Below are 12,490 nucleotides of genomic sequence, written 5' to 3'. Positions count from 1 at the left end.
TTGCCCATAGGAGTTTATGTGTGAGTGAATGCTGTGTGAGTGTACCCTGTGATGGGCTGGCCCCCCATTCTGGGTTGTTCCCTGCCTCGTGCCCATTGCTTCCGAGATAGGCTCCAGACCCCCCGTGACCCAGTAGGATAAGCGGTTTGGAAAATTGATGGATGGATGGATAATTATTATTATTATTATTATTATCTTAAATAACAAGTGCTTTGAATGAAACATCTTTCACAAAACATAAAACGGCCGACAAAGTTAACACATAACGCTGAAAGTCACAAGGCCTTATTTCTTTGATCACGTTAACTTTAATTCCGTGAATTTTGATACGCCAATGACAGAATATAGCACAGCTTTTAATACACTTTAATTTCTTTATTGTATATGCAGAGGATAAAATCTTTTTGATGTTATTCTGACATGATTGTACATGCAATTAATTGCAAAGATGTGTGATTACATTTACATTTATTTAGCAGACGATTTTTCCCAAAGCAACATACAAGTAAGGCAAATAACACATTACAAAAAGAGGTGCTGTGGAGGAGTGCACAAGTGCGGCTAAGCTGGACTTCTAACGAATGTCCAGTTACGAGTGTAATCGCTTATCAACACTATTAATCTTTGCTCATGACAGAATTCACTTACCTCTGTGTTTAGTAAGCTTCTTCTCTTCTTCCTTTTTTCTTAGGCGGTATTGAGCCCCCGACAGTTTTTCCTCTTCATTTTGAAATATTTGTCTTCTTGCCACTACTTCCTCCTAGACAAAGTAAAATTGACGGGCTGAGCGTACGCCTCACACCGCGTGGCTGTCAAAGTGAAATTGGCCGGATGAGTCGGCGTCCCCTCAGAAGATGGCGTCCCACACTGCGTAGCTGACAAAGTGAAATTGGCGGGCTAAAGTGGCGCCCCTTCAAAACCTGGTGCCACAAATGGCGTGGCTGTTCTGCGCGGACAGCAGAGAGGGGGCGAGAACTTATGGGGCCGCGAGCTCGGACGGTGTGTGCTGTACGGGAGTGAAACACAAATTCAAATGGCTACAAATACTAATTCCACACTGAACCGATTGTTCTGTATCATCGTTGTCATGTGGAATGAAATGAAATGAAATGTTAAAGTTGACCCAATAGCATACTGCGTGTGCCTGCGAGGTAGAGACGCACCCGGAGACAATACAGTTGTTTCCCTGCTGGTGTTCCGTAATAAAGTATTGCACATTGTTCCAGCGAAAAGCCTTACAATTCTTTGCTGCTTACCCTGGCGCAAAACGCCACAATCGTAAACTTATTATTTTTAAGGAAAAAAAAAGATGGGTTTTGAGGATTATGCTTAAAAATAGTATATTAAAATGAAAGATCGACAAAATTATTTTAACATTAATTAGTATTAGAATTAATTATTTAGTCCTAAGAAATTTAATTATTAAAATACTCCTAGGATTACATAATTAAATAGTATTCATCTTATGTTAGAATATTATTGTGACATTTATTTACGTGATTCATCTGCATTGCAGCCGTTAGCATGTGGATCAGTACGTCTTTAGTCCTTGACCACTATTGCATGATCCTCCATACTGACCTGAATCAAAACCCAGCCTTTTACCTACATTTCGACATCTTTTTATGACCCTTCGGGGGCAAAAAAAAACATACTTCTAAGATGTTTATCTACATTCCCATTAAAATGATCCTACATAAATTTATAAAAGACCAAAAATATATTGCGGTAAATGATCCTCTGTCATGCCCCGCTCGTCCGAACCTACCGTTTGCCACACCCCCCTCCTTAACCTAGTGTGGAATACCCGCATTTACCAGCTGTTTCTTGCTGATGTCATTAGTCCTACATATTTAAGTCTGCCTTTAAGTATGGTTCCCTAGTCCGGTTATTAATGTTGTACTGAGTTTGTTGCCCATTGCTACCTCTGGATTAAACTGTGTGTTCCCCAATTTTCTGCGCCTCTGTATTCATTCCATGCCATGCTTCTGGGATGACACCCCCTTAGCAACATATTTCCTTGATAGGGATTGTCCAGTCACAGCTGAAAGGCATGAGGCCCTGAGCCCATTGATTCACATCACCTGTGCCTTTCATGGCTGTTATGTAAGGTAGAGCTCCAGGATGTTTGCCTGGTCTCTGCGTCCTGGCTCTGCATCCTCAGGCAGTGTGCTCTGTGGCCTAATGTGGCTTTTTATTCCTTGGCTGTTTTTGCTCATGCTGAGATAGTCCTCGTGCCGTCATGATGAAAGGCATGTATTTGTGGCAGAGAGAGACCCATGTGCCTCCGCCTGTAAAATGCTGGTAGCATTAATCCAACGTAAAAAGGAACTTAAAATTCAAGAGTGCTATCAAATTTCAGCAGTGAGGGAATTAGAGAGAGCAGATAATTAAAACATGTAGGTGGGTGACAAGGGAATCCGTGATGAAAATGCCAGTGTGGGTAATAAATTAGCCTCTGATGGCAGAGCAGCGACTCTGGTACAGAATACAATATTTACTTCATCATAATTAATGCTTGTGAGGGGCATCTGCTCTCAGCACCCAAACAATGTGTTCCTGGGGGAATTTGAGGCACTAGCTGTTCTCGCACCCAACAATGTGTTGCACAGTATAAGTCGATTTATAACCAGAATTCAGCCCTTCATTGTAGACTCTCTGTAATGGAGGTGCAGGATGTATCTTTCCTGCCTGGCGGGGATAAAGGTCCTGTCTGTGTGTTGCCCTATTTGTTCTGTCTTATGTGGTGCTTTTGCTCAGAGGCGGACACAGTGATTCACTCTTTCCCTGCACAGTTCAACCCGTTTATCTGGAGTGATACAAACGCCAGTGGTCCAGGAGAACGGGCACTCTAGATCAGTACTTCTCAACCTTTTCTGCACCGTAACCCAGTTTTTACCATGATCGCTCTGTCGTGACCCTATATCAAGTATAGGTTTATTAAATTAACACTATGTTCAAACATGTAGTACGCCCTGCAGTTTATGCCTATTAGTGCCTGTTGCACAAATCTGATTGGAAGTGCCAGTGAATTTTAAATAAAGCATCTATGGTTTGGCTTTTTGGATTGGTTTAGTGTTCACTAGCTAAGCATTTGCATATCCGAGACCCATTTATATAGGTTTTAATTCTATGCTTGGGCTGGGAAATCTGATCATGGATCATCATGACCCTTTCAGAACTGAGCCATGGCTTGAGAACTGCTGCTTTAGACCAGGGGTGTCAAACTGCAGTCCTGGAGGGCCGGAGCCTTGTGTAGCTTAGTTCTTTCCCTGTTCCACAACAAATGATTCAGCTCAAAAGCTATGTGGTAATTAGCACAAGGAGTTGAATCAGGTGTGTTAAATGAGGGGAAACCCAAAAACATGCAGGGCTCCAGCCCTCCAGGACTGGAGTTTGACATCCATGCTCTAGATCACGCCTTGTCTGGAAAAGACGGGAGCACCCTCTGCTGGCGGTGGCTATGAAAATGATTGTCTGTGTGTTGTAAACTTTGTTACCACTCCTGTGTTGACAGACATCCTTCTGGAACTCCTCAGCAAGCCCTAAACTCCTCTTTGTTACCTTATAATGTTAACAATTCGTTAAAATCAGTGCTCACTGGACACTGTTTACACACTTGCTGTGAACATCAACATGTCAAACCAGCACCTCTGATGTTAGATCTGTTTAACTTTGTAATTAAGGTCATGTGTGCCGCACTGAATATGTCTAGCAGTGTTGGGTGTTATGTTTCACCCTGGTGGTCTGAAACTGCTTCAGCGTAATGGAGAGCCGACTTACTGACTCCTTCATCTGCATGGTTCAGCAAACATTGTGGAAATTTCTCAGTGATTTGGAAATATTATTTCAATGCCGGAATGGACAAGGTTGGGATGAGGTCGTTCTGTGGTCTTTGGTTCTGAATCCTGTGGTCTGGTCCCAGCACTCATGTATGTTAACTCAGCCTGAAGGAGGATCCTATGCGTCGGAACTGTTTCTGCAGAAGGATCCGGCATGTCAGAATGAACGCACATACGTACACACAGCATGGGCATTTCCACAGGCGGAGATTTTATTTCTACTGACACCAGGCTGAGCGGTTTATCACCTCCAAGGAGTCTTTTGTTTAGGAATGCAATTAGATACGACCAGGTAACCATGAAATTGTCAGAGGCGGATTCAGAGAAGAGAAGCCATGTTTACTAAATGCCTCTGAGGATTCTCACCCTCTTCCCACCTTTGCAGGGGATCCCTTTGTCCCTGGCTCATTATAACCTCCTCCCCTAATTTCCTTTCTCAATCAGATACTGTTAGATGCATTAAACCTGCCATTAATATGAACTGATATAAATTCATTGAGAACAGCAGTGATACTCACTGATTGCTCTGCTATCGACTGGCACCACTTTCAGCAGGATCCCTTTCTGTATGAGCTGCCCTTCCTGGAACAGGATGCAGGCTCACCGGGACCCCATCCTTATTAAGTCATAAGGAAATTGGATGGATGGATAAATTCACTGATTATTCACTCAGGGCTGCCAACTCTCCTGCATCTGGCGTGCCACTCACACTTTCAGAATCTCATGCCCTGTTACATATATGGAAATGCGTGTGCATGTGTGTGCAGACTTGTCTGGAATTGAAATTCTCACACCAGCCAGCTGGCCACAGTGGGCAACCCTGTTCACCTTGCACACCATGATGATAACACTCTAAGCTATTTAATGGACCTACAAAAATGGCTTAACTGTAGCAGTCCTGGCAGCCTGGTCTGGAATTTACTTGTGAGTTTAAGACAGAGTTATGGTGATACGATGCACATAAATAACATGAATAACAGGCCTGATGATTGGGCTTCCCTGACTGTCTTTAAATAGTTCTTCAGACTTTTTCTACTCCATTGAATCAAATGCTTCTAACAGGTAATGGCTAATCCATTTGATCTATGTTTGTTAACTTGCTTAGATTTTGATGAGCTGACATCGTCTTGACGCAGGTGATGGACTCAAGGCCTCACACCAATAAACAGTCATTTTTGGGGCCAGGTCAAAAACAAACCTTCCACATTTTTCTTTATTATCTCTTTTGAGAATCTCTAAGATGTCAGGCTTTGTTTTACTGCTAAGTATTTATGACCACATTCTTACTTAGTAGCCTTAAACAACAATTCTGCTATTAAAAGTTTAACAAAACATATTTTTCAATTAGACCTCCAGTGATTATCTTGCATAATGTTGGTCTGCAGTAACAATCACAAAACTGAATGGTATACAGTAACCCAAGGTTTGTCTACAACTGAGCAAAAAAATGTTTTAGAGGAGATAAAAATAACTAGTTTGCAAAAGTCTCATGGGTCAAAATCACCTGAGGAAAGTTTTTGGAAAAGGGCTTAAAGCATTTAAAGAGATCTTGAAGAAAAGGACGTTTTATACACGCTACCCTAAGAAGGCATTCTCCTTGGTAGGGGAATATTAATAGGAACAAGATATAGATATTTAACAATGGAACCTGTACTATTCTGAATTAGAGATTTAAAAGCAGAGTTCAGCAATCTAGCATTATGGTATCATGGGTTGTACATAGCATGATAAGTAGCATGATAAGTAGCAACCCCATGATAAGTGGAAGTCCAGTATGCTTGAGTAATAACAATTCATGACAGGAACCTAAAAATAGGTGTGGTGCATGGTTCTGACTCTCTGATGAATGTACCGAGGACCTTTAATTCAGTCAGACCTTTCTCAAAGTCATAATGTTAATCCCATAATGCTTGGCTGAATCATTCCCACGCTGCAGGGTGTGTTTTACGGAAGCACCAAGCTGCCCTGTCTGCCACATGGCGTCACTCTATGCATCTGACCACATCATACACCACGTGCAGGGCATCGCGCTCCAGTCCCCTGGGAAGTATGGAGGATATTCCGCTCTGCTTCATGTCCTGAGGACGTACTGTGGTGATGGGAAGATGAGGCTCTGAGACTGGGAGCAGCTGGGATTACGCAGTGCTGTCATTCACGCCCTGGATCAATTCAACGTGAAACAGGCTAAACTGGGGCCTGACATGACTGACAGTCAGACAATAATCCCTCCCCCATCTCAGTATGGGTTCAAAGCCTCATCTCTCCCATCACAGAGTGCTGAGAGAAGCAAACCCTCACTAGCCGGAGGACCAGAGTAATGCTTTTATCTCACAGTTAACGACTGCAATCAGTGACAGGCCCACGGGTGCCGATGAATTGCTTCCATACATGCAGAAGTCAGAAGTACTGAAAAACTTTTCAAAGCTGATAAATGGGCAAGAAATAGCTTCATTTGTTCTGCCACAATGTTCCCAAAAATTTTAATAATAAATAATAACACTCTCCACCACCCTTGCTGTTTGTAGATGGATGGATGCAAATAATAATGCTTTTAAGTAAAAAAAATGCTACCAGTTATATTATTTACGGTATATAGCTGAAGTCCACAAGCATTAGTCCATATAAATTTGAGGACTAGACTATGGAAGAAACACAATAACAAAGGCAACAAAACAACAATAATATGAATAAATTCTCAAGCATAACAGTTAGGACTCCTAATTGCAAAATCTAGTAATCTGTGTGACTATGTTTCTTTACATCACTGAATTATATAAATAATATTAGTGTACATGGAGTGGCATGGTGCCTCACACCGCTGGGACCCGGGTTCGAGTCTCCCCCTGGGTTACATGTGTGCGGAGTTTGCATGTTCTCCCCATGTCGTCGTGGGGTTTCCTCCGGGTACTTCGGTTTCCCCCCACAGACCAAAAACATGCTGAGGCTAATTGAACTTGCTAAATTGCCCATAGGAGTGCGTGTGTGAGTGAATGTTGTGTGAGTGTGCCCTGCGATGGGCTGGCCCCCCATCCTGGGTTGTTCCCTGCCTTGTGCCCATTGCTTCTGGGATAGGCTCTGGACCCTCCATGACCCAGTAGGATAAGCGGTTTGGAAAATTGATGGATATTAGTGTACATATTACAAAAACCCAAACTGCATGTACTACATCTAGCATGTGCTGTGTGTAGTGGGCTGAACTAGACACAAATGGCTGACCTTCCTGCCCTCCGTCTCCTGTGGTGGCAGCATTCATTCTCTGTGGTGTCTCCTATCTTTTACATGCTCCTACAATAATTATGTTACTGACATGTGCCTTTGGGGTCCATTTGACCCCAGGCTACGTGTGAGAGCTCTGTGCCCCAAAAATGACCCAAATCAAGTTTTTATAATGCAAAAGAAAAGAAATCACAAGCAAATGGACTTGTGGAGCACAACCCCATTTTACCTTTGGAATCACTTAAATGAATTAAGCAGAAAGGGGTGTTTCACTTCAAATTGCAGAGGATTACATCACCCCGTTAACTATACATGCTCTTATTTCAAAATGACACCATTGTAATTTTGGGACAAAGTAAGTCTGGATTCATTAACAGGAAGAACTTCCTGCCATTCTCTGGTTATCAATGTCTCACCATTCCGGTTATCTGGTAACAGAGGTGCACATTTTAAGGTCCTCTGTTTCAGGCAACAACAGCACCCTTGTAACCATTTGGAGCCGGTAGCCACTGAAAGAAGAATCTTGCAAAAAAAATCCTCAGGCTACAGAAAGGATTTTGATTTAAAGCATAGCCTTCATTAGGACTGGATATCATACTTAACCAAACTTATCCAGTAGAATGATATACTGTGCAACAAGCAGATTAAAGGATTGTCTTAAATTAATGAATCAAAGTCCACCTGAGGTCTTTGCTCTTGAATAATTCAATGTCTGACCTGTTAAAAAGTAGTTATGCATATGATAATAAAACTAAAGCAATGAAAGTGTGAAATTGATGTATCAGGACCTGGCTGCACATGTCATAATATAATTCCTGAACACTGATTAATAACAGCATATTCCTGCTGTGGTCCTGGGAAGATCCAAACTGAACAGAGGATTCCCAATGCTGCAGTTCATGGCTGTGTGAATATCTAACAAGCCTCAGTGTCTGCTGTACCTCCAGATCCTTGTCAGTGCTGTGGGAGGGGCTCCGGGACATTCCCCACGCTCACCTTGAATCCTCTCTAACATTCCAGCGGACTGCTTGCCCTCAGTCGTGGTCAAAGGCTCAGCAGCATCTGCTCAGATCAGTCCCCCGGCCTTGTTAATATTCATGGGTTTTAAGTCGGCTGAATCTCGTATTGAATCGCCGGTGTTGGCACTGCAGGGCATGACACTCTCTTCCTGGGACAGAAGCTTAAAGGCTAGAACCCCTGTTGCTGTTCACAGATGTTTCTCTAGATTACAGTGGATACCTGCACCTTCAGTCCTGCATCCCCAACCTTGTAACCTTGGCCATGTAAGTGGTCAGATGTTTCAATCTGGACAGATTCTGTTAATTGAGGAAGATTCTGAGAGATCTCCTCCATGTTGTTGAGGCCAAAGGATTCACAAGCATGTGAGCTTAAAAATGAGAATGATTATTTTAAATAAGTGTTTAGACTGAATATTTTCTCATATGTGCACTTTGAATGACCCCATAATCGCCTTGTCTTTATGCATTAACAGCAGTGGCTGATCAATTTGACTGTAATTTCATTATCTGTGCACCAGTGTAGGTTCTCACACCACAGACAGGATCTGTCAACACAGACGTTAAGTGAGAAGCACAGTCTGCTTCTGCAGCTCTGTGGGCGCACCCACCTGTCCTGCTGTGTCAAATCTGTGCTATGGGGACATTAATCTACAAATTTAAAACAAGCTGATAATGATGAATGTAGATATACAAAGGCATTTTAATGTTTTCAGTTAAGAGACAAATGCTGAAATTGTATTATGGAATACATATTTGATGAGCTTTCGATGTAACATGGTGTTTGAAGAGTCATCCATCCATCCAACCATCCATTTTGTGTAACTGCTTGTCCTAGTCAGGGTCGCAGGGGGCCCGGAGCCTATCCCCGAGGATATTGGTGCAAGGCAGGGAACAACCCAAGACAGGGTGCCAATGCTTGAAGAGTCATTTTCTTATGAATTGTTTGCCTTGTATTGGATGAACACGCTGTGATAGAACTGGGACCTGCACTGTCCTTGTTACCCTGGATAATACTGTAATCAGCATTCCAGCATGCATGCAATCCTTCAGTTCTCGGCAATAAATAAAATATTTTTAAGGGTCACAATTTTTTGACCACCTTTTCTGCTGTCTTCACTTTTCTTTAATGTTATAATAAGTTGTTTGGATGAGTCTAATTAAGACGACAGAAGAAATTGCACGCATTTCCAATTAAGAAACAGTAAATTAGCTTCTTTGAAGTAAGCAGAGCAATACTAGCATTCATAGTGGTTTGTCCAGGGGAATGTTTTACACAGAGTAGCTTGCAGCTCATGGCAATAACAGTAAAGCTCCAGCCTCAGAGCCTATGGGGCCCCCTGGGATTCCCCTGTCTTTTGATTGGTCAGAATTCTGGGATTTGGTTTTTCTACTTCAGTAACTATGCAATGAACAAAGGAGAGGCATCATTATCAGGACAGAGATGAGCAGTAGGACAGCATGATACATCACACCCTCAGGTCTGGGAGTTCAGGGAGTCTGCACGTTCTCCCTATGTCATCTGGGGATTCTGCACATTCTTTCCATGTCTCTGTGGAGTCTGCATGTTCTCTTCATGTCGTGTGGAGTTTGCATGTTCTCCTCGTGTCAAGTGGAGTATGCATGTTATCGTCATGTTGTGTGGAGTCTGCATGTTCTCTTTGTGTCGTGTGGACTCTGCATGTTCTCCTTGTGTTATGTGGACTCTGCGTGTTCTCCTCATGTCGTGTGGAATCTGCATGTTCTCTTTGTGTCGTGTGGAATCTGCATGTTCTCTTTGTGTCGTGTAGAGTTTGCATGTTCTCCTTGTGTCATGTGGACTCTGCGTGTTCTTGTCATGTCTTGTGGAGTCTGCATGTTCTCCTTGTGTCATGTGGAATCTGCATGTTCTTGTCATGTCGTGTGGAGTCTGCATGTTCTCCTTGTGTCATGTGGAGTCTGCATGTTCTCCTTGTGTCATGTGGAGTCTGCATGTTCTCCTCGTGTCATGTGGAGTCTGCATGTTCTCCTTGTGTCATGTGCAGTCTGCATGTTCTCCTCGTGTCATGTGGAGTCTGCATGTTCTCCTTGTGTCATGTGGAGTCTGCATGTTCTCCTTGTGTCATGTGGAATCTGCATGTTCTTGTCATGTCGTGTGGAGTCTGCATGTTCTCCTCGTGTCATGTGGAGTCTGCATGTTCTCCTCGTGTCATGTGGAGTCTGCATGTTCTCCTTGTGTCATGTGGAATCTGCATGTTCTTGTCATGTCGTGTGGAGTCTGCATGTTCTCCTTGTGTCATGTGGAGTCTGCATGTTCTCCTTGTGTCATGTGGAATCTGCATGTTCTTGTCATGTCGTGTGGAGTCTGCATGTTCTCCTTGTGTCATGTGTAGTCTGCATGTTCTCCTCGTGTCATGTGGAGTCTGCATGTTCTTGTCATGTCGTGTGGAGTCTGCATGTTCTCCTTGTGTCATGTGCAGTCTGCATGTTCTCCTCGTGTCATGTGGAATCTGCATGTTCTTGTCATGTCGTGTGGAGTCTGCATGTTCTCCTTGTGTCATGTGCAGTCTGCATGTTCTCCTTGTGTCATGTGCAGTCTGCATGTTCTCCTCGTGTCATGTGGAGTCTGCATGTTCTCCTCGTGTCATGTGGAGTCTGCATGTTCTCCTCGGGTCGGGCGGAATCAGCATGTTCCTTACATGTTCTCTCTGCGTTCTCTACATGTTCTCCCCATGTCTCTCCATATTTTCTCATGCTGTCCAAAGACATGCAGCTGGTCTAATCGGCTTCTTTTCCTAACTGTTCTGCCTGCACTGCGAGGTTCCTGCCTGCCTGTGCCACGTACCATCTGCCTGAATTTACCTTTCATTAAACAATGTGATCTTGTGCTGATGTGTGGAAGGCTTCTCCTGTTGGGTCTGGTTTCTCCCACTCTGCCACTGTCACCTCAGGCTTAATCTCAAGGCCCGGGATTCTGTAAGGGCTCCTTATTAGAAATGTTATATAAATAGATTGAACTGAGTTAAATTGGCTATCGTGTGTGATTGTGTTTGTGAGCCCTGTGATGCACAGTCAATCCATACAAATAGGAATGAGGAGAGGTGACTGTAGATTTGCTTGCAGATCCTGCTGCTATTGGGGCTTCCACTGCAGAGGAGGAACAAGCTGGTTCAAGCTGACACTCTGCTCTCCATTTTTCGGGCAGCGTGAGAGCAGAGAAGCATGGAATTACGCATGAGGGGAGGTGCCGCGGTCCGTGTCGTGTGGCGGATGGAATAACTTCACAATCATTCAGAAATCGACCTGATAATGAGCGGCCATCTTGGCTTTTTATTACACTATAGTAATGACAAAGTGCAATTCAGGGAGACTTTCAGGTCCAGGCAGGCGGGGTGTGTTGGTGTATCTGAGGCCATTTGGGTGCACGAGTGTCAGATTTTTTTTTTGTTCAGCGTAGGTGATAAAATGTGCATTATGCTGAGGCTCAGGGATAAAAATGGATTTGAAGCATAATTAAATGCCATGAAAAGATCCTGTAATTATTTTCTCCTGTTAATTAGTTCCAGGCGTAAGTCCAGAGTTTATCATTGTGTTAACAAAGAAGTTCTGTCGCATGTCAGAGTGCTGTTTTTAACAGCTGAACTCCTGGTGCAGAAGGGATTGTTCACTGAATCACAGGTCAGCCTCCTGCTGTCACGCAATTTGCATCACACACAAATGTTACCATTATTTCTGAAGCGGCGCTAAAGTGTGCCGTAATCCGGTTTAACGTTTTAAGGTAATGCGTAGCTGTAAGGGCACTCAGCGCTATTAAACGCCTCCCACAAATACAGGCGTACAGCTGGATAAATACAGTAAAAGTGTAAGACAGGGCACTGTTCAAAATCAGTGTTCAATGATGAATATAAGACGCTCCTCTTAGCAGATGGTAACATGGACCCTGCTCATCTGAACCTCATGTCCTCTTTCGTCCAGCAATTTTAAAATGCTCTGATAAATCATTGTTGATAATGATTTAACTTCTTAGCCATATAGACAGCGGCACATTAATGCACAGGCTTTCCCAGGCCGCTGCTAAAAATTTTAAATCACGAGTTGCAACCTGTCTCGTATTTCACGGACTCTTTTATTGAGAAATAAAATGTTCTGTCCCGTTCTGAACAAGTTTGCGATTTGTTCCATATTTTTGCTTTCAGACTGAAATATACAATAATGTGGACCACGTACATTTTTTTAAATCATAGTCCAGGGGCCTCTGACCATGTTTAGTGCCTCTGTATACAGTTTGGCTGAGTTTGATTAAATACATACCGTAGAACTGAGTATGACTGTGTCACTATGTATGACTGTGTCACTGAGTATGACTGTGTCACTGTGTATGACTGTGTCACTGAGTATACGTGTGTCTATGTGCCTGTGCTGGACCAGCATCCCAGT

Source organism: Brienomyrus brachyistius, chromosome 1, assembly GCF_023856365.1.
Source record: "Brienomyrus brachyistius isolate T26 chromosome 1, BBRACH_0.4, whole genome shotgun sequence".
Lineage (NCBI taxonomy): Eukaryota > Metazoa > Chordata > Actinopteri > Osteoglossiformes > Mormyridae > Brienomyrus > Brienomyrus brachyistius.
The sequence above is the reverse complement of the archived record's forward strand: the minus strand, read 5'-3'. Positions refer to the sequence as shown.